At 40.0% G+C, this 27,817-nt stretch overlaps 1 protein-coding gene across 2 annotated transcripts in view; it reads left to right on the top strand.

Moving 5' to 3' along the window:
* Positions 1–22,255: 22,255 nt before the first annotated feature.
* The window catches only part of lzts2a (leucine zipper, putative tumor suppressor 2a), a 56,919-nt gene continuing 51,357 nt past the window's right edge, over positions 22,256–27,817 (top strand). For both annotated transcript variants that reach the window (XM_084736023.1, XM_084736020.1), the window contains exon 1: positions 22,256–22,532. The gene's annotated coding sequence lies outside the window, so the exon portion shown is untranslated. The remainder of the gene's footprint in view (positions 22,533–27,817) is intronic.

Here is a 27,817-nt window from a genome sequence, read left to right as displayed (position 1 = left end):
AGCACATTTAACCACCTGCCTTTATACATTTAATCATATTTTCCCTGTCTGAAACCAAACAGCTGTGGAGATAATCTGAAGGACGCAAAACAATCCGAGATGTAAGTAATCTAATTGTGCTTCATACAGTGTGCAGTGGTATTAACCGTGAGTTGAGTAAAGCTTTCGCTGCCTGCTGGGCTGGATGACATCTGGGAAGAAAGAGCAGGATTACTTCTCTGTGTGTGTTTGATGCAGGCTGGATTGTGACAAACGTGGGTCAAACTGCCTCCATAAGTGAGGAAAAAGTTGGCCTGAGATGATGTTTTTAAACTGCAGTTACAAAATGTTTCACAGTTAATAAAGCAAGTAAACAAAAACAAATACTTGGCCATAAAAGCAATATAACAAGACAATAAAACAATAGAACACAGTATAAAACGGCATGTAAAAAGTACAATTTATAAAACGGACACAGATACTAGACAATAAAAGCACAGCACCACATCCCCATCTGCCAAAATAAAAACAAGCCTGCAGGTTGGCATAGTAAATGGGAGACTGACCTTGTCACAGAAAACCTGGCATCAATCCTTCATGTCAGCAAGCGTCCAACCTGATGAATGTGTCACTGAACTAAAGTGAGGCTGAACTCCTGCCAGCTCCAGAGGCGCTGTTCCATAGCTGACCATGAACTCTGACCTTCCTGCGCAAAAACAGAATTCCCCAGAGCGAATGCAAATGTTAAACACTACATTAACATAAAAAAAATATTGCTGCCGCTGGGTGGAAACTTTGCATCTCTAAAAACAAGAATTTTTAAAGGTAAAGAAAGAAAAAAATTTGTGTTTGCATTTTGCATGTATGTAAACAGATCCAACATGAAATTACAGACAAAATAATGTAGCCTGTGCAACTTTACAACAAACCGAGTTCTTTAACTGAACAGCATGATGATACTAAAACACACCATTTGCCAGCTTCCCTCCTGATGTATCCCATGTTTTTTTTCCAGGAAATTGTAGCAACTAGCAGCTTGTAGGAAATGCACTGTAACCTTCCGTACACGGTGTGCAAATGTTTGCCACAATTTCCGTGTTTTCCCCAAAACGGTGTGCAACAGTGTGCAATAGACATTCAGTTAGTTTTTCTCTTGTTTGTGCCACAAGGTATGAGGGTGTATATAAACACTGCCATTGACCAGGCAGTGCAGTGAAGCATGCTTGCATACACAGCTGAATGTTCAACACACCACCGCTTATTATTATATAAAAATATCAAACTCAACATCCATTACAACAATATCTAAAAAAAAAAAACACCATTAGCTAACATTAGCTAACAATCAGCGTCAGCCATAAGCTACTGGTCATACCAGACCAAGGAACTTCAGAAGAAGAATGTGTTGTTTCTTCTTTCAAAAATTACATAATGTTCCTTTAATTGTATGTTAATTGTATGTGGTCCATTCAGTATATTGAGAGAACAATACAGGCTGTGGCTGCAGAGAAATATCCTTTACTGACAGAAGAAACTGTTAGTGAGCGAACAGTGTCGCAGATAAATTAATTTACAGTAAAGTTTAACCTCATTTGCAGCGTTGCACACGCAGCCACAGGACTCACACATTGCAGGCCCACCTTGCTAACAGGAGGAGAAGTTAGATTGGTGGCTGGTTAACTGACCGGAAAGCTCTCTTGTTGAACAGTGCGTACCCTCCATGCATAAATTCAATCTCGCTAGCAGAATATCAAATCTCTTTCAAATTGGTGTGAGCGTCGCACAAATGAATAGGACTAGATACATACACACACACACATTGAATCTGTCATGGGGTCCCAGCTCTTGTTTCACTGAGTGTGAAACACAATCAACAGCAGGAAGGAAAGGCAATTTCAGGCTTCAGCGACGAGAACACTTGTCTGTATTTCAGTGTCATTCTTGTTTAGGGTGGATGGAGAAGTCAGACATAGTGCGTGTGTGTGTGCGTGTGTGTGTGTGGTGTGTGTGGAAGCATGCATGTGTATCTCATTTCTGCTGACTTTCACCATTTCCCACCTCCATCATTTTGTCCAGTCGTTTATTGGAAGCACATGTTGCCAGTGCTGTCTATAAGTCAATACACTGTCAAATTATTTCACTGGAATAATCTTTGCAACTGACACTTAGTGATACTTTTGCCTAACACTGATGATGGGCTGAGGGCACGCTGGTCTAACACTCAGAGTCTTCTTCTGCCACATTTGCATTAAAGGTACTATGAGGAATTTTCATGAAATCTCTTTATTTGCTCCGTTAAGTGAACTTCAGTCAGCATCCTGTTGCTTGCACTTGATAGGTACGAGCAGGCATCAGACAAAACACTGACATGAACACTGGATGCTGGAAAATAAATTACAATAATATTCACCAAAATGTTATGATCTGTAATGTTCCTATTTTTTATTTGTATCTGTAGCTCCAGGATGCTAACTAACTAGCCATTTGCAAATGACGAGCTGCTAACATTATGAAGCAACCAATGATCAACCAAGATCCATGAATTTAGCTGCCAACTGGTGTATAGTGACTTGATTAAGCAGAAATCTATTGAATAAAATGCACTATGCCACCGTAATGTCATGAGAACAAATAATTAAAACTTTCAGGGATGCCTTAGAAATAGACGGGGCCTCAACATGATATAATAACTCTGGTTTTGCCTCAAGCATTGAGGTTCTGTTGCAGTGCATTTAAAGAGAATCAGAGATATTTTCAATTAATTAAACTGTCACACACTGACTGCCAGCTTGCGCACAGTAATATAACCATTTACACCGAATCAGAATGAAAAGTCTTATATGTTTTTTAATTCAAAAACACATTCACAACAAATGGTGGAGAAATTGTGGAGGGTAGATGGGTAATCGTTCCCACATATGCCGGTCATGCTCTTGACTCAGACACTTCTGAGAAGAGGTATATTAAGCGCTTAAAGAGGTATTCCATGTGGACCTCCCCGACCTACAGTTTGCCTTATTAGGGGTAAGACCTGAAAGCATAGAGTGAAGAGCTGCAGATTATTAACTGCAGCGTTGAAATGTACAGTTAATTGGTTCAAAATCTGAACCACCAGCATACAATTTGTGAACCCAAAGGATCAGGTTACAAAAGAACAAATCTGATGAAGCCCTGTAATGAGCCTATCAATGCAATGATAACCTCATTTTGCCATATTGGCTGACAGATGCAATGATAACTCCAACTAACCAGCAGCCTTATTAATGTAACTCACCCAGCTCTCTGTCCCCCAGAAGACAGATATGTGAATGTACAGTTATCATCTTTGTTATGGATCCACTGGTTTTGTATCTATGCGTTACACAAAGCTGTAAGAGTTCGTGTGCTCTCACTGAGAATAAAGTTAAAGTTACAAAGAACAATCACACATTCACACCTGCAGGGTATTTAGACTCTGCAGTTACCCTGACCTGCACAGGACCACAGGCAGCCTGTGGTAACAACTGTCCCAGTGTTACCTGTGTGTATTTAGCCCTGACGCAGGACGGTCATCAATGCTTCACATTCCTGGATAACCTTTCAGAGCTGTATATATTTCACTGTTTGGTTTTACATCTAAATGAGGCATGAGGGGAATACATTTCTAAATTTTATAAAAGTGGAACCTGTTGTTCCTCTTGCTTTTGGATCACAAGAAGAATAAGGAGAGAAGCCGAGTCAGTCCTACCGGGGTCGCTTTTCATGGCTGTTTGTCAAAACGGCTGGTTGGCAAGTATCTTCCCACAGTGCTCAACAGGCAAAAGCAGAGAAAACTATACTGCTTGCCAAAAAATGTGAGAGTTGGCAACCCTGCATCGACTGGTGAGGATGACTTTTTGTAGCTTTTGCCAGTCGTTTGGCTTGTCATGAATTTCACATCTTGAATTTTACTGTTGGAATTTGACCAAAGCAATCTGAGCAACTGGATATTTTGACCTGAATTTTTATATGTGAATTGAATTTCAACTCTATATATAAAATAGATTTTCAATACTGACTACTTGGATTTTCTATCTTAATTTGTAAACAGGTCATTTGTAAAGCAGAAAATTCAGACCACAGATAGATGGTTGTATTTACACTCAACCAAAACATAAACACTTGAAATGTGAATGCAGTAAGTAAAAAAATCTAAAACTTATTCTGTGCACACAACAACAAGGTTTATTTCTATCAAATTCTGCTCACAAATCTGTCAACATCTGTGTACGTGAGCACTTCTTCTTTGCCTTGATAATCTTGTCACAATGAACAGCCACTCTAAAACGTGCAGTCTGATCTCGACAAAAAAACATTTAGTAGGCACTGAACTATGGCTATTTCACACAGGACCATTTTTTCTCCAGAAGGGTAAAGTCATGACCCACCCTACTCTGCCTCTGATTGGCCAGTACTCTCTGCCTTCGTTGGTTGGGTTGGTTAGGTTTAGCCATGAAGTATGATTGATTAGTATTTGAATACCATGGTAAGAAAAATCCAGCTGAATCAGGTGCTTCTCAGCATGCAGACATCAAACCTTCAGGGAACAAAAAGGGCCTGGCACTCACTGATTAATTCATCAGAGCATTCTGATGAAGACACAGTAGTGTTGAAACATTAGTCTTTCTGCAAAATTAAAGGCTGTGAATTAATCAGAGTGTTCTAGCCCCCTTTTGTTCCCTGATAGTGTGGGCCATGACTTTGCCCTCCCAGGAAAAAAAAAGGTATCTGTAGCCCTATTTGAAATAGCTATAGTTCGGGGCCTAATAAATGTCTTTTTTCAAGATTAAACTGCACATTTTAAGTGTTCTTTTAGCATGACAAGTCCAAGACATATATGCAACAATCAGACTCTATATGTCACACCTGTCAGACGGATGGATTATAGATTATTTTGGTGAAGAAGTGCTCACTAAAACTGATGTTTAAGCAAATTTCTGAACACAGTTTGAAAGAAATAAATCTGTTGAATGCATAGAATAAGTCTGAGATCTTGTATTTCAACTCATGAAAAATAGGAGTAGAAGTATTGTGTTTATGTTTTTGTTGAGTACCTTGCGTTTAGATTTGTCAAATAAATCAACAAAATCACACACACGTTGGTCCGTGTACAACACAAACTGTGACATACTGGAGTTACATCACACACAGACGGCAGAATAAAGGCAGTAGGGCACAGATGACACAGAGGTATCAGTTTTAATACTCTGACTGACTGATTCTGTGTGTGTTTTTGTGTGTGTCTGAGAGAAAGAGGCCGTGCGAAATGGTGCATGACTGTGTGTTCTGTGTAACTGAATGTGAAGGGTTAGGATGGGACGATGATAGGGTTAGAGTTAGTTTTAGGTGATTTAATGAGTGTGTGTGTGTGTTTAGAGGATCCAGCTCCAATCCCGGATTAAAGCTCATCTCTCTGTGTTTATCTCCCAGTGGACTATCTGAGAGGCAACAGAGGGGTTTGACCCAGTTAGACACACACATACACACACACACACACACACACACACACACACTCACACGCACACAACACAGCAGCATAGCACCACCACAAAATGACACACAAAAATGCAGCATAAAGTAATGAAGAAATCTGTGCAGGTATTACTGCTTCGGTGATTGATTAACAGAAACAACAGTACCAGGTGTCCAGTCAGCAGGGAACAATTAATGACTTTGCGTGTGTGTGTGTGTGTGTGTGTGTGTGTGTGTGTACCGGAGTGAGAGAGTTTGTGGATCCACTTGTTACCTTCACCTCAGGCTCAGTGATGCGTGTTCCTGTGAGATCTGCATTGCAGCAGTGGCGTCCCCGCCTCCTCCTCACACCATCATCAATACCTGGTCGAATAACCGATGATGCAGTTAGTGAACTAGCTAATGGGAACAAGCATCATACTTTCATATTCTGCTCTGAGATGCATTTATTATTATGAGGGAGCAAAAAGCGATCAGCTGTAATCACCGGGGGTCTGTGGGGAGGCCTTACATTAACGTGGCTAAACATTAAAGCAAGAAATGTGATAAGAAATGTACAAACCATAGACAGTAGAAAAAGAGGACGGAGCTTCTGGGTCTGAAGAGTGAAGCCAATGCGGAAGTACTTTAAACATGCATTCTTTCTAATGGCCAGCAGGGGGTGACTCTACTGGCTGCAAAAATAATTGTATGGAGTCTTACGGAAAATTACTCTGCTTCTCTTTAATTTATGACCTCAGTAAGCAGTTTCCTAATGAGTTTAAAGTCTCAGTTTTTCGTTTCAAGTCTTCTTCTGTCCAGCTTGGTGTTAATTTTATAAATTATGGTCCCATTTAAAGTAAAATCTGCAATAAAGCAGAGTATGCTTTAGGCTTAGGTGCAGTTCTGGGGGGCGGTGGTGGCACTTCTAAAATGAAGTTGTCTTTTGTCACCCCCAGTAAATAATGTACTTGAAAATACATACTTAATAAAAGCCAACTCCAATAATTCACACATAAAAACAAAACTTTTTAAATGTTTATTATCTAGCCTGCTCTGTGAACTGCATACATCACTTTTGTCTGTTGAAAACAAGTACTTTAGTTCTGGACCACTCAATACTAGACATGTACGTCTATGGCAAACTTCATCACAGGTTAATGATGTTACTGTGTAAATGGTGTGTGTGTCGATTTTCTATAGATCAAAGTGAATCAGAAAAGAATCTTAATGATGGTGTAACAAAATTTCTTACTGTGAAAAAATATATAAAATACCTGCTTCTAGAGTGGATTTTGGTTTAACAGTCTGCCCATTTGACAGACTGTCGGGAGCAGAGGGTGTCTCAACATGAATAATTCACATAAACTGAGCTGACCTATCTTCTAATAATGAACCTGGTAAGCAGCGTATAAAACATATAAACTGGGTAAAAACCCCACCTGTTTTCTACTTCTCTCTCTCTGGTAGCAGTTCACATAAAGCACAAGCTGCAATCACACCAGAGACGGTGGCTCTGCCCCACTCTGAGAAAGTTCACGACCAGGCAGGCAGCTATTATTTCCTGCTGAATGGACGAGCCAAAACCGAGCACCACCCAAGTCGCAATACGTCACCCAGCAGCTACGCGCTCTCGTTGGTACCGTGCATGCTTTGGTTGCAAACGTACATGGCAACCCCTGTTTTGGGCAAGTTACTCACGAAGTGTACTATTATTACTCATTTAAAAAGTAAACAATATTACTTTACTTATCACTTGATATGAAAAGGAATTAATTAAGCCACTCATTATTCATCACTGCATGCATAGAAACAAAACTGAAAGCAGCTTCTCTAATCATTAGTAAATTGTTAAAGAAAACACTTAATAAATCACCTGGAAAGCTCGCACTGCTTGACATCATTTAAAGAATAAGAGGCAGCTAGCATGTGAGGGTCCAGGTCTCTAAATTGGAGTGGTGGGTGAATAATTAATGCAGGACTCAGATGAACTGAGAGCCCATCTGAGCATCACTCAGGCAATGCAATGGATTAGCAACTATACACTGCTTCTTACTGGATAAAGTAATAATATTACAGTAACTAGTTACTGAGTAATGCACTACTGCCTAATGCTGATCCCCATAAGGCCAAAGTTAAGCAGAACAGAAGTGCACAAGCCAGTGGGTGACTTCTTGATGGCTCTGTACACTTATTATTCTCCTGTCTATGGTGCAGGCAAGCAGAACCGCTCAATGTGCCAAAAACGTCACGATCTTCCTCCAAAAGTCACATTTTTGAGATATGATTCTGCTCGTTACTGCTAGTTGTGTTTTTTTTTGTGTGTGTGTGTGCTGAAAGTGAAGGTCAGACAGTCTCCGGGGCTGATATTAGTGCAGTTCTCGACTTTATAACACCAGAGAGACTTTTTCTTCTCTTTCCTTCCTTCCTGATCATGGCTGATGTAAGTTTTAATGGGGTTGCAGTTTAGTGTTTGTTATGAGCCCAGGGTCGAGCCTGGGGCCTCACTAACAACATGAGTGTGTTCTTTATACGCTCCCAGGCCTTCTCCTTCCCTCTCTCTCTAAGTGAAATATGAAGTACTACGAAGATGAAATGATGTAGCTGTCCGGAGAGGCCACTTGGAAACAGGAGGTAAATAGTTGCCGGGTTCAGTGGAGGACATGGGAGGAGCATGACAAGCATGTTTTCAGCAAATTCTCCTCCTTTACACCCGAGAAATTAGAGGAAACATCAGACGTGGCTAAAGTACACATATTCTGTACTCAAGTATTAGATGCTTGTGTAAAAAAAAGACTGGTAAAAGTAGAAGTACTGATGAAAAAGTACTGAAATGTACTCAAAGTTTAAAAGTAAAAAGTCACCCCCTGAAGGATGTTTCTACCACCTGTTTCAGTGTGAAATCTCCCTCTGTCTGTTTCGTTTTGTTGCATTTTATCACATTTTTGTCTTGTTACGTCTTTTACATTATTTTGTCTTGTCTTTTGTTTTGTTTTGATCTCATCACGTCTTTGTCACTTCCATCTTGTTACATCTTTTATGTCATTTTGATTTTGTTACTTTTTTGTCATTTTTATCTAGTTCTGTTTTACATAATTTTTGTCTAGTTATATGTTTTACAAAGTTTTCTTCTTGTTACATCTTTGTTATTTTATGTTGTTTTCGTTTTATGTGTTTTACGTTGTTTATGTCGTTATGTGTTGTTTTGTTATATCTTCTTTTGTCATTTTTGTCTTCTTACATCTTATATGTAATTTTTTCTTGTTATGTCTTCTTACCTGGTTTTGGTTTTGATTGTTTTGTCCGTCATGCGTGATACACAATGATTGATAGACTTATGGTTCTTATTTTCTCTGTTATTGTTCCATTTACACTTGATGTTAGGAAGGTGGTACACACTGATGCAAAATCAAAATAAACAATATTTCCCCTCAAATGTGTTAAAACTAAATGAGGAGCGTGTTTTAAAAATGTAAGGAGTACAAAGTACAGATATTTGTTTTGAAATGGAGGGAGTAAAAGTAAAAAGTTGTCAGAAGAATAAATACTCAAGTAAAGTACAGAAACCTGAAAACTCTACGTAAAGTACAGTAAATAAATAAGTACTGGTACTTTGTTTCTTCCCGCCTCTAGGAAACACAAACATTTTTTATAAAGTGCAGAGTTTAAGAGGCTGAATTCCAACAGCCACGAAAAACTCTCTAAATTGTTGTGTTGATTGTCGTGTATTTGAGGTTAATGACCTCAAATTATCTCCAGATTTTCAACCCGTTGAATTGCAAAGAGAAATAAACGCGAAGACTAAAACCTCCCCTCATTTCTTTCCAGTGCTCTTTTCTGCATTCAGCCTGCACATGCTAATCTCTTATGTAATATCCACACACACATGCTTTGAATTATTTCTCAGGCCACCACTGTAATAACACTTCAATATTTTTATAGCCCTCTGCTATCAAATGGCGCAGCCCTGACTGACCCTGGGCTGTCGAAAAATAACTGCAGCCTTGCTGTCTCCACTCCCCGTTATCCAGGTCCTCCGGGAGAAGCTCCTGGTTTGTGCTTTCTGATGGTAAAACATGGGCTGTTTAGAGCTCACTGTGGACACAAATAACACAAAATAAAAGAGGGAGCGACTCGGGGAGAGATGCAGTGGTTAGAAAAAAAAAGGCAGAGGGGGTCAGGAGGAAGAGGATAGATGGAGAGCAGGGTTTAGAGACTCTAAAAACAGATGCTCCCTAGACTGGCCCTGTCTCCCCACATTAGTGCAGTGTACCTGCTTTCCTCTCCTCCTGTGTCATCCCTCCCTCCTCTGGCCTTTTCTCTACCTCTCACATGTAGCTCTTACCTCCTGACGTAAAAAGCATCTCGCAGTCTCTCCTCATTGCTCTGATGCGGCTTTTTTTTTTTGCTCAAAATAATCCTAAAACTCCACTGCTTTGAATCCTGATAAAGACCTGTAAAGTCGCTTTTTTTAATGAAGTAAATTAAATCAAAATTCAGCTCACTAGCTTTTCTGAGCATTCAAATGCATGTCACAGTCCTCTTCAGTTCAAGGATGGATGTGGACTTTTTTATTGTCTCATGAATAAGCCAGCTAACTAATAAAGGATTTTTATTATAAATTTATTATTTCTTTAGTCATGCCAGTGGCATGACTGTGGTGATGGCAATGTCAGTCCATCACTTTGTCCAGACTCAAATATCTCAACCAATTATTGGATAGGTTGTCATGAAATTTTGTACAAATATTCATAATCTCCAGAGGATAAATCCTACCGACTTTGGTGATCCTATGACTTTACCTTTGGCATCACCTACAGGTCAAAGTGTTCACTTATTCTGTATCTCATCATCAGATGGACTTTACAGAGGTTCATGGTTCCCATGCAAATGATGAATCCTAATGACTTTGGAGCGCAGCTGAACAACATGGCTTCCAATCTTAAACATGTACAGCAGTAAAATACACATCAAAGCAGAAATATTTATTTGAAATAAATCAAATATAGCAAAGCACTGATGACATGAGCAATGCTACATTTACTTTTATCACTTTAAGTAAATTTTGCAATAATACTCATGTACTTTTACCTTAGTTAAGTTTAGGATGCAGGATTCTCCTTTAAGGAAGAGGGCTTGTTTGTAACCAGTGTGATGGAGGTCTAGAGGGGTTTGTGTTGAAAGTGAGCCAGCTAGTTAGCTGCTATGGGTCAGGCTAAAGACAATTAAAATAGGAGGTCTTCCAGATGCTTTTCGGAAGTAGAAGCCGTGGGTAGAATAACAGATGCCATCAAATGACTGATCATGTTCTCTCATGTGATTTTCTTTTCCGCCACAGCATAAAAAAAATAAATAAAAAAAAAAAATAAAAAATCAAATCAGCTCTGCAGTGAAGGCTGAGAGTGGACAAGAATGACTGAAACTACAGTGATCTGTAACTTAAAACAAATGTGGGTCGGGGGCATAAAGTGGGTGGGCCAGTGGCCCTTTCCCTACTTCCTAGTCCCTCACTTCCAGCACCCTTGTTTGGACCACATCCATCCTCAAACTCAGCCTTCATTTTGATCTCAAATACACACCTGTCATGAGCAAGCAAGACTCCATCTTGCATGGTTGTGATGTTATTGTGTTGACTAAATCTGTTCACAAACAGACACAAATATAAACACCTGGCAAAGTACTCACACACATGCACACACATCACACGAGATGAGAGCAATACCAACAACAGTCTGCTGTTAAAAATTTGCTGCAGGCATTGATATTCCTCTCAGGATGATTTGTTATCATTTTGACTGACTTTTCATCGGGCACCATCATCAGGTCAAAATTCTGCCTAATATTAACATTATACCTGCTTAAGATCAGCATGTTAACGTTGCCATTGCGACCATGTTAGTGTGCTGCTGTTAGCATTTAACTCAAAGCACAGCTGAGCCCAAAAATAGCCTCACAGGGCTGCTGTAGATGCTAAGTAAAGAATCACAATAGAATACAATAGAAGGAGCACAATTATATGTATGTAAGTGGTACAAATGGGTGTGGTAAGCATGTTAAAACATTTTGACCTGACAAAGATCAGGCTGGGTTCAAAACAATCTCATGCTAAAACTTTAATCACATCTCGCCACACTTCCCTTTTAGACTTTCTTACCCAATACTTTTTGTTCAGCTACCGTCCAGGAAAGCCTTTGTTTGTGTGTGAGTGATACACCTTCTAGTAATAATGATCTTAAGCTTATGGGCCACACATTTTGTTAAAATAACAAAGTTACTTTCATGATCTTTCAACTTGTGCCAGGTCAAAGGTCATGGTCAGGTATATTCCATTTCTTGCTGAGGAGAGGTGCTCGAGCCTGACAGCTCCATTTGAAGGACTGCCCCTCCCACCCTGTCATTACAACACACACACACACACACACACACACACACACACACACACACACACACACAAACACACTCTGCACATCCTCTTACTGTGACAAACAAAGAGGCTGTGCATGACTCACGCTGAGTTCAAGGACCCTGCGACGGCAACCAGCCAGTTCAGACCTACTGTACCATTAGCTGGGAGGACACTATAAATGAATGTCTCCGTGTGTGTTTCACGCACATCTGCTGAGTGTCTGGAGACAGTCACGCTGTTTGCATCACCTCAGCCAACCCAAACATTTCCACAGCTGTTGTTTTAAACTAAGACCCCTCACTCTGTTTTCCACACAGCAGCACATCTGTCTGCACGTGTGATTAAGATGTAATTTTTGTTAAGTTTTGTTGGAAATGAGGAAGGAAACGCAAACTCCTCTCTAAGGCACCTTTGTGTCTTGATCCTCACATGTGTCATTGTGTGAAAAGATGTGAGATGATTTAAGATTTGTGCTGCCCTGCAACCACGTCCTTGACCTGTTTTGATATTAGAAACATGCTGGTAGCCTGAGCAATAAGTTAGCCACCATCAACATGTCACTGTCCAATCTTCAACACATCCAATACTGTGAACATACATGGACACACATCTGGTGCACAGTGCAAATATCCAGTGTTAAAATGCATTACATGGATTTATAATATAAATCAGGTGAAAAATGAGTTAAAGATCTAAAGCAAAGTGGATTTAGTCCTGATTCAGACATTTTAAAGGTCAGTAAACTCTGAATCCACCAAGGTCACTGAGGCACAAAATGTTATTATTCATGCAGTGCTGATGGCAACCTACAGAAAGTTATTACAAGGCTTGAAGAACGTACAATCACAACTGCTTGGCTGAATGTTACATAATTTTAGCTGTTTTCCTCCAGTGTTTCTCATTCATCGTTTCTCAAACGTGCAGTAATCTTCTCATTAACCTGCAGGGATGGAGCGTTTTCCTACAGCACAGATTTACACAACATGACAGCGAGCTGCCTGCAGCCTTTGCCTGACTAAAATAACCATCTGCATGGAGTTCTGGGACACGTGCCGCATAATTCACTGCCACTTACTACTAACTACAAACGCAGACACACACACAGACATGCATGCACTAATCTGGGTCAGCACTTACTATGAGATAAAAGGGCATAGAACAACTTCATTTCACAACCTAGAGGAGTGCACCTTTGCTGGTGAAGCACCTGCTGCAATGCCATCACAACCAGCAGAGATTTACAAAGGTCCACACACATTAACACGACCCTCACATGTCCCTAGCAGAAACAAGATTTCAAACTGATGCCGTTGTTGATCTCTTGCAGCCTTTAGCGGCTGGATAAGAACAGTGAGAAGTCAGCTGTCAGTGGTCGTATAAAACAGATAATGTAGTGAAGAATTTAATATGGAACTTACCACGCTGAGTATGAGCTGGTTTCATCTAGCATGTGACTGTGCATGTGTGAGCAAGCAGGGGTGTGTGCACTTGTGCTTATATGTGCCGGTGTGTATTTGAACAGGGTGTAAGATTAATTTCACTCAATCCACCTCCTTATGTCTCATAAAGAAATTAAACCTCAAACCTAAGAGCATTTATCCTGCACTCACATTCTGCACGTCCAAATACGTCTGTGGCAGTTTCCTTTCTAGTTAGTATGACATTTACTCTCTGGTTTTTTCCCATATCAATAATGTAGGATTATAATTGCTCCCCTTTGAAGTGGCTGTTTAAATAATCCAGGGAGGATTGCTCTTGGCATCCCATTTTCAGCTCAGCGAGGAAAATGAGCCGGTTGAGAAAAAAAAAAAAGAAGAAAAATCCTGAATCTTGAGTTTGAGGCTGAGAAGCCGTGTTAGCTACTGGAAGTTGTTAGCTTTAATCTGGTCGGCCTAGAAATCTGCTCAGCTGATTACAATGAGCTCGCATCACAAGAAGGTGCAGAACAGGAATGATTTTTGATGGAGCATTACTTAAAAGAAAAACATACACTTCATCGATCTGTAACATTTTGCGTTAGCACCCCTCACTTAAAGCAGCACTGCACTGTCGAAAAAGAAGATTGATTGTAACTGACAACTCTGACAACAAAACCTCATATTGTTGTTTGAGACAGACATATTTTTTCATTTATCAGACTTCATTGCACTGTAGCTGCACTTGAAATGTCAGCATTAGATCACATCATTTATGTTCAACCAACCAGAAAAATGCACCACCAAATTTAAAAAAAGACCTTGAAATGCAGCTTGTATCACCAGGGACCGTTTTTAAAAACATATGGCATGAGATTGGACTTTTTCAATGAAGACACCCCATTATTTGTCTGTCAAAAGACACACTGTAATCTATAAATTATTGAAAATTAAATGTGAGCAAGTGATTAAAAAAAGCTTTGCTATAAAAAATAGTGAAGGAAATGAGTAGAAGCAACAAAAACTTTACTCACCTTTTTTGCATTTCTTAAACTCAAAGATTAAAACATATATAAAGTTCGTTTCAAAACTTGAGAGTTTGATTTGGACTAAAGAATTTAGAGACTTAATTTACCTTTATCTCTTTTTAACAGTGTGCATTCATACATTTATAGTACACAAAACAGTTTACATAACACTTCTCTTAAAAGCACAGCATTGGACATTGATGAGGAGAATAAAAGTCTGATTTTCATGTTGTCAAATAAATTTAATGAGTTCATATTGTCATTCTTATAGCATGTTATGGTTGCATACATATATATAAACACTTTTTGAGTATTAATGATATCTTTCCTGTGTGCAGGGGTTTTGGTTAGGTCAGGGTTCAGCAGCAGGGCATGGATGAGCATACGGGACAGTAATTAAAATGTATGAAAGTGCGTCAGGACGGGGAATAAAAGGGAGATCAAAGTGGTGGCTGGCGACTGAATAAATTATCTGTGTGGTTATTTTTGTTGCACAGACATACTCCTAATGAGCATGTGTAGAATAGCGGTATTAAATAATCATCTCCACTGCGTGGTTTGAGTGAGTTTGTGCTGCCACGTCCCAGACTGCAGAAGCAGCAGAGGATTTCAGTGAATTAGACAGAAACTGAGCCTTCATATTGTTTTACAAGACCAACCTTGACAGCAAAGAGATGAGAGGCTCTGAACAGACGGCGGTATCAAAACAGAGATGAAGCTGTTTTCTGCCCCAGTTCTCCTGCTTCCCAGCCACACTCATTCCACTTGTAGACAAAGAATTCAATATTGGATGAGCTCACAGGCTCAGACAGAGCTTGAATCTGAGGTGTTTCATGCTACACTGCACTCTCCTGATTTGACCATTATGGAAATATGTAAATAACCTTCCACAGACCGTGCAGCTCTGGGATTGGAGAGCTCTAATTGGGTACAAGACAGAGATGTCCGAGTCCTGGATGAATTTTTAAGGGGCCAAAGCAGAGATAATGGCATTATTCAAAGTCCCACGTGGTTGCTTTGTTTGGCAGATTCTTCCTGGATGCACTTTGAGCTTCATTGTTTATTGAACAGCTAAAATTCATCCATTTGGCAAACGAGGCATAAACAATTCATGAGTCATTACACACAAAGGTTTGACAAGCGAAGGAAGACAAAAAACGCGATAATGCAGAAGAGGAACAGCCAGGAGCGCTTTGATATTTCTGAGTCGTGTTGAGGCAGAGGGTCGAGCTCTGGTCAGGTATCTGGAGGTGGATGAAGACCCTGGGGGGACAGAGCATGTGTGAGTCATATGATCCAGGCTTTCGGCCTTCACACAGACAGACCAAAGCGGATTGGAAACAAAGGCTCGCAGTGTATTATTTCTGCCGAGGCATGAGCGTGAGGAATTCTCCATTAATCTGTTTCATCTTGTTTTATGAAGCTGTTACACCAAACAGTGGTCAGTGTGAGAGATGTGTCAGTTGGGTTGTTTCTCAGAGTCCCCCCTGTGGGAGCCCTGTCCCTGTTCTCACGGTATCAGAGCTGCTGTGGAGGCATATGTGTACTTGACCAACACAGTATGTATATACAGTGGAGTACTACAGCAGCTCAGCAAGGAGAGGCAAACACAGTGGAAGTCATGAGACAGAGAGATGTTCGACCCCACTAAAAGCCTGTTTATACATCATGTTGGTACAAAACTTTAATCAGTGTTTGAAATATTTAACATCTGCTTTAACACACGACATGTAATTAATTGGTCTGTAAGACCTAAGAAGAAGAGTTTACAGCTGTGCTATATTGCTATCTGAGGCTGTGCTTGTGCCACTGTGCTGGAAAAAAGTGGTTATGTCTAAAAGGGAACCTCAGACCTGTGAAAAATCTTGCAAGCATGATTATTGTAAACCAAACCACCTTTCCCTAACCCTAAGTGTTATCTGTCCCCAAAGCCAGGGCTCACTGTTAATGTTTTTCTACACTTGCTTGATTGTGCATCTGGGTCAGACATCTACTTCCTCAAAGTCAGTTTTTATTTGCCCCCTGTACAAACAGTGTTATTAGTGGTTTTTACATAAGAACAAAGACTAAAGTTAATTGTCATGTTTAATCTAGGGCTGCAACGTCTATGAAATGTCAGAAAATAGTGAAAAAAGGCCATCTCAGTTGCATCCCAAGTCCAGGGTGATGTCTTTAAATGTTTTGTAGGGCCAAAACCCAAATATATTTGTTTTAATATGATTTTAAAAAATGAAGAAAAGCAGGACATCCTCGTATTTTAGAGGCTGTAAACTGTCATTACTGCCATTTTGCATGAAAATTTACTTTAAATTACTTTAATGATTAATCGCTTATCAAAAAAGTTTAATAGTTTAATCCTTATTTATCCCTTGCCCCGTTGGGCAAGTGAGTTGCCAGATTAACTTGATGACCATGGCATTTTACTTGCCCCGGGCAAGTGGGCTATCCTTATTGTTGAGCCCTGCCTGAACCTGCCCACATTTTAATCTCAGTATTGTTGCGCTACAAAACATATAATTTGTACAACATGCACAAATCTTGCGAGAGTTTTTAAAATCAAGGGTTTCCTTGTAGACACGATCCAGTTGGACCTGAAAGCCTCTGTGTGGAACAGTCCATTATTCCAAAAACAAATGCCCACTGCCCCAGAGGCCTGGAGTTCTGAAAATACATTTTGGTATTACCAGCTTACATATGTAAATTGATTTAACTGACATAACCAACTTACTTATTTGAACCTAAACCATATCTTCTCCCAAACCTAACCAAGTATTTTTAAATACTTCAAAACCTAATCAAATTGTGACAGTTTCATAACGATAACCGTGTTTATTATTGTTACCATGATCACAAAGGTCACCTGACAAAGGTCATTTGACTTTGCTCTTCCTGCCAATTCACCATGGTATTAAAGGCAAAATACTTCAGGGAGAGTCTGTATTTTCTGAACAACAGAACAGATTTGGCCATTTGTTTTGAGGGAAACAGACTGTTGGACAAATGTGCGTTTGGTCCAGTGGGACATTTTTCAGACTGTTGGGGTGTTTGAATAATCGGCTGTCAGAACAATGGGCAGTCCCTCTTGTGGACGGCCCTGTCCAGAACTATTGCTACTGTACTAATGTGCTGTGATTGGACAGTACTCATTGTATTGACAATGCATCCTTGTGATTGCCAGCAATCCTTTCTAATGTTGTGAAAAGGTCCATGATCTTTTCCCAAAGGAGGAAGGAGAACGGTTGCAAAACAGGCCTTTTCTCTTGTACCGTGGACGTTAATAATATGCCATGAAATCCACATGAAGTACACAACGTCATTGAGATCACAGCTGAAAATCTGCCTGATCCAATCAATTCTGCCAGAGTTATAGGGGAAAACCAATTTTTCTTGTAAAAAAAAAATGTACAAAACAGAACCATTTTCTGTTTTTAAAGTAATGTTTATTTGTTGCCAAGTGCTAGGGTGAGACCAACAGATGTCCAGCTTGTCCAGATGTGTGTGCGAGAGCAGTCAGGCTATTTTATGTGGGAGACTAAAGAAATCATTATGAGAATTAAGTCTTTACATGATTTGTGGCTGATATATTCAACTTTTTCTTTCTGACAGAGAGGCAAAAGTAGCCTAACAATGCAGCAAAGATCAATTTATGGTCTGATTGCATCCAGTTCATTCATCAACAACTTTAAAGACCTGTTGGCATTGGTGGGGGACACGTACATGTTGTTCACAGTGATATATGGTTACTCTAAATAAATACAAAAGTTATACCTTTGTCCCTGCTCTCCCCCACTTTACCTCACAGTAACCCGTCTGCTTCCAGCTGGCTCCCTGAGGCCGTTGCTGTGTGCACGTTGAAATCATGGCGACATTAGCTTTAGCATAGCTAGCTCCAGAATGCTAAAAGGAACATTTCTCTTAATTTCCTCGGACAGTGGCTCTGGTGTTTGGAGGTTTCTGGCCATATCGAGTTAAAGGGCAACATAAATCACACAACTGGCGAGTAAATGCTTTTTGAAGAGGTTGACTTGTTGTGTTCCATCACTCTCTTTCTCAAGAAGAACATTATTAGGACCTACTTCAGCGCCTCTTCATCTTCTTCCTCTTCAACTTTTCTGTGTGAGTGGAACAATCTAGTGAATTGACACCCATGCCAACTTAAACAAAGGAGGTGTGTGGACAGTTACAATTACGCTGTTTAAAATGAACATTTTTGTACCTAAAAGGGGCATAATTGAGCCCTAAGAATGCCAAATTTCATGGGAATGTGGACCTGCTGATGCTAGAGGAAAAGTCAGGAAATAATTAAATAAGTTTTTAGGCTTCATCCTCTGGGGAACACGACTGTCTGTCCTCAATTCCATGACAATCCAGCCAACAATTGTCAAGACATTTAACAAAAAAGCAGACATGTCAGCCTCATGGTGACTTTGCACGAGCTGCATCCTCCTCCTGGTGATTATAAAATAAACAGTCTTGTCTTGTGTGCAAAGCTCATGGGCTGCCGAGGGCAAGGACTTTTTTTCTTTAGAAACGAGACTGGAGCACACAAAGATGTATGCAAGCACACACACGTGTGCACACACACACACACACACACACACACACACACACACACACACACACACACACACACACACTTTGCATATTGTGTAAGAAGACAATAAACTAATGGGGCTTTTGTGATGCTGGATGCTCTCACCCACAAACATGAAGCCCAGAAAATGTTCAACTTTAATCTTCTGCAGTTCCACCCACCCCAGCCTAATGAAGTAGACTCCAATGGGAGCCCACTGGGGATAAGGAGAGGCTGCAGCACATTTGCACGTTTCATTTCAGCTGGAAATCATATTAGCATTGCGGGCAGCCGAAGCCTGAAGTTGAAATGAACCATGGAGACGATTTAAAGGAGAAAGAGGTTGAGAAAAGAAGGGCTGTGGTGGTGAATTGGGAGGGTGGGGGCTGAATATGGCAGAGAAGAGCCGGATTCAATGGCTGAAACAACGGGAGAAGGAGATTAGTGGACGGAGTGGGCTGAGGGAGAAGAAAAGGAGTAGAGATGGTTGACAATCTGAGAGGGAGAGATGAGCAGGCCACAGAATGAGGAGGAGAGGTGGAGGTTATGTACTTGGCATTGGTGCAGGAAATAAATTGGTATGTTGTATGCAGAGGATGAGAGGTCAGGTGGAGTTCAGCAGAGGCAGGGCTCTTGAATATCCTTCTCCTCAGGCAGGAGTGCAGGCCAGACATCAAAGACCTGAGGTGATGCTGGGGAGGCTGTCCTGTCACATAAAAGCTGCACTTTTTTGTGAAAATTATAATCAAATAAATATTTCAACCTTCATGATTTAGCTGTTTACACTTATATATAATAGCGCTGATGAGTGACATGATAAAAATGTAATGCTGCACTGCAGAAGTTCCCACTTCAATGAGTTCTTTAAAGTCATACAGAGTCATAAGATATTTCTCAAAAGGCGCAGAGGAAATCAATAGGAATCAACCTGATGAGTCTCTTGAAACTGAGGAGGAAAAAATGAGGCGAGAGACAGAGCGTCTTAAAAGAAAGACTGAGACATGAATTTCACTTTTCACTCTGCTGTGAGACGAATGAGGATTTGAGGGAGGTTTTCTTTGAAAAAACACATAATAACTAACTTTTCTTTTTACATTTTCCTTCATGACTCACAGACTACTTGAAATACACCAGTCCTCTGCTGATACAAGAAACATATGTATGTGCACTAATTAATAATATAATTGATATATTTTAACTAATAAGGACAATTACAATTACACTGTATCTCAAACAAAACTTCACCTCAAAATAATCACATTACTTCTGTTGTATCTAATCATTAAATTGAGATTTGATGTTTTATTTATTTAATCATTATTACTATTTTTGTCACACACATTCAAAGCAACAGTCTTTGTCTTTTTGCAGGAGACTAGGAAACTATTCCAGTGCAAAATAGATTTTAGTCATTTTAAATTAGCCAAAAGCAATTTTACATTTAAATTTAGTGAACTATTTTAATTTTCTAACAGAAACGTATATGCCTTGTCTATTCAAGGGCCTTTTTTCTTTAGAGTAATTCAGTGATTTGAATTATTCTGATATATTTTAACATATTGTTCTTGTTTTTAGAAAAACAAAAAATCCTTAAACAAGTGAAACTGTAGTGGGAAAAAAAGCGTTATTTAATATTGCCTTATTTTACTTTTTTAAAAGTTTGGACTACAAGTCTAAAGACTATATAAAGAAACAAAAGAAAATGAATTGATTAATTAAACTGACTTTTGTATTAATGTATCATGACTGGACAGCCTATCACACCTGCAGAATATAACCATATGGACTAAAGTTACTGGCAGCTGCGTCATTTTGATTGGCAGGGATTTTGTTTTTACCTTACGACCTCGTGAAAATCAATCCATACATTCCTCAAACAAATTAGGTCATTCAGGCATTCATTCAGCTCCTCTTTCATAGATGAATCAGGCAGGTGGCGGTCTATTGTGGTTTGAAGAGAAGACCCCATATTGTGTTTCCAAGGTGGTTGAGTGGACAGGAGGCGGTGGGCGGGAATCATCTCAGTCTGAGAGTTCAAAGCAGGATAGAGGCGATAAGGAACTCACCTGCAACCAGCTGGCTCTCCTGGTCTGATGTTTCACGGGTGGAAAAGCAGATTAGCCTCATCAAAGAAATATTGTGGATGATTTAATTTCATATCACCAGATCTGCACATGTTGGACTGTGTGAGGACAACAAAGGCGTCAAAAGTAAATGCAGACACAACTCCACACGAGAAAAAACAAGTTCGATTTAGACACAGGTCCTACATGTTGTGAAGAGAGAGTAACTATCCACTGAGACAGCAGTGCTTTTCAGTACTTTTGATCCTTTTAGGCAGAACCCCGTCTTCTGGCTTTTAAACATGCTTCACATGAACCAGTCTGAAATTAAGAACGCTGTGGTTACTCTGTGGTCAAACCACTCTCAAACTGTGTGCAATAATAAGGTCATATTTGTGACCAGGAGCCACAAGTAGATATTGATTTCTTGCAGTGAATCATGAGTCAAAAATACTGGAAACTACCAGTCTGAGACATGAATGTAAAAGCTTTAGAAGTTATAATAATTTATTGTTCTGAAAAATAAAACATCTGCGGTCAATATTCACACAAAACAAGCAACCAGCACGTGAAACAGTTAAACAACTTTGATCCATTTTCCCAACAAAACAGTGTTAAAAATCAATGTTGCATTTTGCAGAATAACTGTCAACTATACATACAAATAAAAAATTAAAATCTTGGGGAAAACAGTACTGTAGAAACATGGCGTGGAGGAAAACCCATAACAATTCTTATTTTCAGGTGATTACGCAATAATTATGCCAATAAATCCCTGTAAATCTTACGTGCTGAACCTTTAAATACATAATTTCAGACAGGAAATTGACAGTACAACCCCAAAAAGCCTGATTGAGGCCCCCTGATGGATGGGGCCCAAAGGAGCCACTTGGTATATGCCCCAGAAGCCAGTTACACTCAACTTTTAACAGCTGGGCTCTGTGTCCCAAACTGCTGTGTTGTACATTTTCTGAGCTAAAAGTTTAAACAAAGTACTTTTTTCACCTTCACTTCACCTCTATTGAATATTTAATTATATCAGAGTATTAAATGACACAGCACGACAGTGATTTATCTGCAAATGGTGTCTCTATATTTAAAATAAAGAAATATATGAGAATATCGACCTACTAAAAACAATGAGCAGAAAGAACAGCACTTTATTTTAAATACAAAATGACATGAGGAGTTGCTTCATCGGTGGTCGCAGCCCCCCCTGGCGGACCCCCCCTGCCCTTCCTTCCCCGGTCCTAAACCTCACTGCTGTGGATCAGTGGCGGAGCCCCTGCTGGAGCAGGGAGTCAGCCGGCCCGCCCCGCAGAGCAGCAGAACGGGCTCTGCCGGTGACAGCACCGAACACACTCATCCTGGGCAGCAGCAGCAGTAGCGGCGGCGGAGCAGCAGCGGGTCCGCCGAGCTGCCGCTGTGGAGACTCGGACGGGTCTGGGAGACGGAGAGGACCGAAACTACAGAAAGACGAGCAGAAGAGGAGGGTTTTCTTTTCGAGTGGTTGCTGTTTGTTAAAAAAGTTGCAGCTCTCACGGATACATCCACTGTTGCAGGAGATATTTGCTGCTTGTGAAGAACATCTTGCTGAAGGTGAGTAGATAGCGCAGCGTGCAACAGTGATTTTTAGCAGGAAACTCTGTATTTTGAGCTGTTTTCTTCAACAAGAGCTTCAGTAAAGTTAGCGACGGCGTTTTAAGGCTTTCTTATCCTGTTTTATACCTCTAGTAAATGATGAGAGTAACTTATTTCATGATTTTATTGCTAATTTGTGCAAAATTACCCACAAACAAGCGTGGTTGAAAGCCAGTTAGTTCAAAATGGGGGTGGATAAAGCCAAGTTATGTGGCTGATAATTTTGCGTTGAAGTATGCATGGCTTAGTCAGCATGATTAATTGGTTATTGATAGTTTGACTTGTCTGAGTGATTAAAGTACTTGAGCCTATAATCTGTAGCTGATCCAGATGGATGCGGTGACTTAGTTTTCCCACCAGTTTTTTTTTTTTTTTTCTGCAGTTTCTTGCACTGAATTTAGCTGTTTTTCCGCAAGAACGTATATATACAGTATAAGAATGTGTGTGTGTGTGTGTGTGTGTGTGTGTGTGTGTGTGAAGGGAGAGAAGTGGTACGAGGGAGAGAGAAACTAGAGAATAAGCATTTCTCTGTTATCTTCATCCAGCTGTTTCAGTGAATGGGCTTTTGGGAGCTCCTGTAACTGGCACACACACAGCCAGAGCTGCAACGATTAGTCCATTAATTGATAAGTCAGTTGAAAGAGTATTTTGATAATTGCTTAATTGTTTCAATCAATTTTCAAGGAAAAATGGTTCCAGCTTCTTTTTAAATATGAGGATTTTCTCAGTCAGGCAAGTTCCCCTGATGCAATTTTTACTTGCCCCTGTACAAACTGTTTTATTTATTAGAGGTTATCAAATAACAACAAAGACTTGTTGTTAATTGTCATGTTTAATCTAAGGCTGCAACGTCTATAAAATGTTAAAAATAGTGACAAGTGTCCATCCCAGTTTCTCAAAGTCCAAGATGATGTTTTTAAACATCTCCTTTGACTCAAACCCAAACATATTCCATTAAATCTGATAATGAACAGATAAAACCTGGAAGTTTCCCTATTTGAGAGACTGAGAACAGCATTTCCTGCAATTTTTGCATGAAAAATAGCTTTAATCAAAAATTGTTTATCAAAATACTTGAGTAGTTTAATTCTTTTTTACCACGTTCACGGCTGGACAAGTGAGTTGATAGATTTACTTGCCCGACATGGCATTTTACTTGCCCCAGGCAAGTGAGCAATTCTTGTTGTTGTGCTCTTTAAATGTCTTTGCGTTCTGGACTGCATACTATGTCCAGAACACAAAGAAAAAATCATTGTGAAGACAGGACTTTGGGCTTTGGGAAACTGTGATGAGCATTTTTCACATTTTTTTTAACATTTTATAGACTAAACAATTAATCATGAAACTAATAAAATAGATGAATCGATAATGGAAATGATCATTAGTTGCAGCCTTGTACACAACTACTCTTGCAGGCCACTTTCCTTGTTTCTGGCACTTCTTTCTCTTGTTATCTGCAGCTGAAAGAATGAAGGAGGGAATGTGATGAAAAGCAAAGGTCACACACACAGAGAGAGACCTCTGTGCCATTTGTTTTATGCTCTCAAGGCCTATACTTTAATATATGGATTAGTTAGTAGTTGAATTGGAAACGCCCAGGGTCTTATTGGACCATAAATAATCCCCACAGGAGCAGATATATAAATGCCGAAGGAGCAGCAGCAGCATCTCCTTCTCATGTGTGGTGAACACCCTTGCAACGGCAGCTGATTGATGAGCTGGATGTCTTGTTGTCACGGCTATGAGACTTAAGCTGAATGCAAACATTAAGACTACCACACATGTGCATGCGCGCTGCAAACATGGTTTCTTTCTGCTCCCTCCACTCCTGTATAGATGTTAACTGAGCGTTCAGGCATCACGCCACTACACTGGGAGACCCTATATCATCCTGCCCTGACACCACAGCACAGCACAGGCAGGGGTGGAGGAGGAGGAGGAGGGAGGTGGCAGGAGAGAAGGAGGAGAGAGGGGGATTTGGTGATGGTGGTGGTGGGATGTGATAACCAAGCTGTCGGGCGATCAGGATTGGAGCAGCTAAGGAGGCGGACGGAGGGCAGGTAGTGGGAGGAGGATGGTTGTGATGCTGAGAGATCATTTTTATCACATGGCTGCTTCACAGGACGAGAAACCCTGAGGGTGGACGGGGGGGTGACCAAAGTCATGGTCAATGTGCTTTTTTTGTGGCATGCAGTACTAAAACTGGGGCTGCAGCTAACAGCTATATTTATTTTTAAGTATTTTCTCAATCAATTAGTCGTTTGGTCTGTAAAATATCAGAAAATGGGGAAAAATGTCAGTCAGTGTTTCTCAGAGCCTAAGATGAAGCTCAGGCAGGCTGCAGGAACACTGCAGGAGTGCAAGGCAAGCGCGAATTTGACAATACCAAGTGACGACCAGTCTTATACTGAAAGTTGATCAGCTGTTTATAACTGTCACTTGTCTGTAGATGTAAAGCTAAGCCTGTTATCCCGAAAACAAAAGCCCACTGCTCCAAAAAATACACACTCTGGCGTTTGAGCTCAGTGCCTGCCAGACTCTATTTACATATTGTTCTGTTTAACAGTTAAAAACATCTGCTCCTTCTAAAAGATTATTAATGTTTTTTTATGGCTCATAAACAGACACTAACTCATTCGCAGAACATCCGGCATTAATTTGAACTTTTAATGGGCAAACAATAACATAAGTTATGGACAGGAATAGAAATGGCACATAAGGACACCACGGCTGTTGTCAGATTATTTCAATTTAGTATGTGTCCTTAATCTCTGATGGCATATCATGGTCTTTTTAGGATTTATCACACAAAATGTATTAAAGATTTTTCTTTTGTTTTTTTTCTTAACAAGTGTCTTAACCAGTTAATGGATTATCAAAATAGTTGGAGATTAATTTAATAGTTGAAAACCGATCTATTAATCATTGCAGCTCTACCTTAAACGCGTCTTTTGTCTTGTCTTTTTTTCTGCTTCTGCTTTGCTTTTACTGTCTAATAAACCGTCATCTCCATTCATGTCTACATTGAGTTGACAAATATGTGTGAGTGGAAACTAGAACACAGCCAGAGGCACTATCACAGCTGATGCACATCTGCCAGCACTGAAGATGCAGCTGAAACATTGAAGACACGCCTCTTGCTAAAAAAAAAAAAAAAAAATGTAGCTTCTGCAGCTTAATTTGCTCATTAGATAATCTAGGCTGAAAATAGCACGTAAAAGTGCACAGGGGCACATCTGTGTGCACTCCGGTGCACTCTTACATAACAAATAAAGGGAAAATCCCACTTGGAGCAACGTACAGTATATCCCACATTAAACTCATATACAGAGAGTGCAATCTGATCCACACCTGTGATGCTCAATTAGCAAAATGCCTCTCCAGCCATCTGGGATTGAAATGATGCCATTTCATTTCACTGCGGTGATAATGATGATGATGATGATGATGATGAGTGGTGGATGTGATTAAAAGCATGCAAGTAGCATGTTGGCATATTTAATTCATTGTCATCCAACATGATGTAACATACTGCAGACCCCTTACACAACAGAAACTCTGAGCTTTCATGTGAAAAGTCTTGTGTGGAAACACCGAAAGGTCCTTAAAGGGACAGTCAGAATATTTCCTATAGTAGAGGGCGGTGGGCATGTCCCCAGTACTGGGTAGGAAGCTAAGCAATGTACTGCTGCTGCTTCTAAATATAGTGCACACTTAAACTGATTGAGTTTTGTAGATGGATGTTGTTTAAAAGTGGCTCAAATATGTTTTGTTGCTGACCCTGTCCACAGCAGTACATTGCTTAGCTTCCTTGCTGGTGTTCCTCTCTGCGTCTCCAAACTAGAAGTGTGTTGACCAGCATCTACTGTAACAACCCCACTTCAAATAATCTGAACTATCCCTTTAAACTCCTTGGAGAGAATCATGCACTCAAGGAGCTCAACAGTTATGTTTTCCTAGTTTTGTTTTTTTTCTCCCTGAAACTCATTTCATGTATAAAGTTTCATGTCAGACAAGCAGGTCTGTTTGATGTTAAGCTGCAGATCAGTGTCACCAGTGCAGTTTTTTTTTTCTAAATCCAGTTTGTGGGAGCAATGTTGTTGGTTCTGACTGAGATCCAGTTCTGTTTCTGATTCCACTCAGCTGTGATGTGTCTAACAGCGAGCGCGTCATTGAGATTTCCGTCACAGTTTCTCGCTGTCAGCCCATTAAAACAGGACAAGAGGAAGAGCACAGCAGGGGAGAGACAAGCTGTCAGTCAGACTCAACACACACACACACACACACACACACACACACACACACACACACACGCACACACACACACAAGGACTACCCTTGTATGTGAAACTGTAATTAGTAGCTGCCTTCCTTTGCAGTGACCTTTGTTTTCCTGCTTTTAAAAGCCCGTTCTGGACTGAAAGTGTAGCAGCACCATCACTAATGGTGGCTTTGCTTGCATGTTCAAGCAATTTTCATTTTAAAAGTCATTGACAATATTGGACAACTGATGAATTATTGACTATATAGGTGAGTTTTAAATATACAGTATTTTGAAGCAGCAACTTTTTCCACAACAGATGGATCTGTCAGCTGTCATGCAGGTCAGAATGGGTGAACAATAACTCATGAAGTTGATAGTAAAATGAGTTATCAAGTAGGTTATTAATTTAAAGGGACAGTCTACTGTAGCAACAAAAAATGTTTAAGACCTTTAAGGAAAGGTCCAACTACAAAAAAAGGATGTCAGTTTAAGTGAACTTAAGCTTTTTCTGATGGGAAACTGCCATTTATAAATCAAATGTCGTTCTGTCGAAAGCAACCAAACTTTACAGGTAAAATCAGTAATTTTATCTTGCAGAGCACAGGAGTTTCTGGTCTGCAGCTGCATCAATCTGTTAGTTTGTTTGTGTTGTTGTGTGACTTTGGTGTTTGAAAAGGAAAATTCAGATTCACTGAACTCACATAATAACAGAAACAAACTAACAGATAGAGGCAGTGGTAGACCAGCAACTTCTGTGTTCTGCGAGATAAAATTACTGATTTCACCCATGGAGTTGGTTGGTTCGGAAAGAGAAACATTTTGCTTATATAATGGCAGTTTCCCTTTGGAAAAGGCCGTCTGATGGTAAAGTGAAGCAGTCTTTAAAAGGTGTCTTCTCCTTTTACCTCATTACAAATTCCTCAATCTATGAATGTGCAAAATTATGCAACGTCCATTCTCAGTGTATGTATACTGGGGG

The sequence above is a fragment of the Lutjanus erythropterus genome, chromosome 14, assembly GCF_056507025.1.
Source record: "Lutjanus erythropterus isolate fLutEry1 chromosome 14, fLutEry1.hap2, whole genome shotgun sequence".
Lineage (NCBI taxonomy): Eukaryota > Metazoa > Chordata > Actinopteri > Lutjaniformes > Lutjanidae > Lutjanus > Lutjanus erythropterus.
Note: the sequence above shows the minus strand (reverse complement) of the source record. Positions and strands in the feature narration are given on the sequence as shown.